The sequence below is a fragment of the Lipotes vexillifer genome, unplaced genomic scaffold (assembly GCF_000442215.2).
Source record: "Lipotes vexillifer unplaced genomic scaffold, Lipotes_vexillifer_v1.1 scaffold942, whole genome shotgun sequence".
NCBI classification, from domain to species: domain Eukaryota; kingdom Metazoa; phylum Chordata; class Mammalia; order Artiodactyla; family Lipotidae; genus Lipotes; species Lipotes vexillifer.
The window spans coordinates 532,343-533,236 of NW_006798282.1; the positions used below are offsets into that span (position 1 = coordinate 532,343).

Here is an 894-nt window from a genome sequence, read left to right on the forward strand (position 1 = left end):
AAGGACAGTGTGGAGACCTGGATGCCGAGCCATGTTCTAGGGGCACCCCCTCCCTGGGCCCTCACTTCTGAAGTGACAGAGAGGAACCCGGCCATATCCAGGGCCTCCCCTGGCTCTAGTGTTCTGGGATAAAATTGTAAAGGTGTTGAGAAGTGCTTAGGGCTTTAGAGGGAGCTATTTGTCCAGTTGAAGAAATTCAGTTCACAGGATTACGGGCCCCCACTGCAATGAGGTATGCTGAGCACTGAGGGACATGCATGTCCCCTGACCTCATGGAGCTGACCACAGCACATCAGCAGCAAAGTGGGGCAGGAATGTACAGGGGAGAGGTCGGGTGGGGTGGAGGTAGCAATCAGAAGGTCCACAGTGACCCTTGCTTGGTACCTGGTGCTTATAATGGGCTTTATGATCATTGCTATTGGATATGTGGATTAAGCTTTTAACTTGCAAAAGTACTTTCACCTTAAATATGCTTTCACGTCACAGTACCATAAGATAGGCAGAGTGGGCATGATGAAGGCCCACTTAAAAGAGGGACACTGAAACCCAAAGACATTTAAATGGGTCACTTAGAGTAAGGACAGGCTACATAGTTTCAGGAACTAGTACAAAATGAAAATGCAGGCCCCTTCTAAAAATTAAGAATTTCAAGATGGTGACAGCAGAGCATTACATCAAGCACAGGGCTCCTCCCAGCATAGGGCCCTGTGTGACTGCCCCCAGCACCCAGGCCTAGCAAACCCATCTCGGCACCTCCTCATCCTGATCTGAATGCAGCCCACACCAGATCAGAGGGTTTCCTCCTGCCGCTGAGACAAGATGACGAGCTGGGGCATCAGGGAGCTGACCCTAGGTCATAAAAACACTCTCTCTCTTTTTTTTTTTTTTTTTTTG

The 894-nt window shown here is 49.3% G+C and overlaps 1 protein-coding gene across 1 annotated transcript in view; it reads right to left on the reverse strand.

Annotated features, from left to right (window-relative positions):
• Positions 1 to 894, reverse strand: part of LRRC2 (leucine rich repeat containing 2) — a 33,984-nt gene that overhangs the window by 12,538 nt on the left and 20,552 nt on the right. The gene's annotated exons all lie outside the window — the stretch shown is intronic.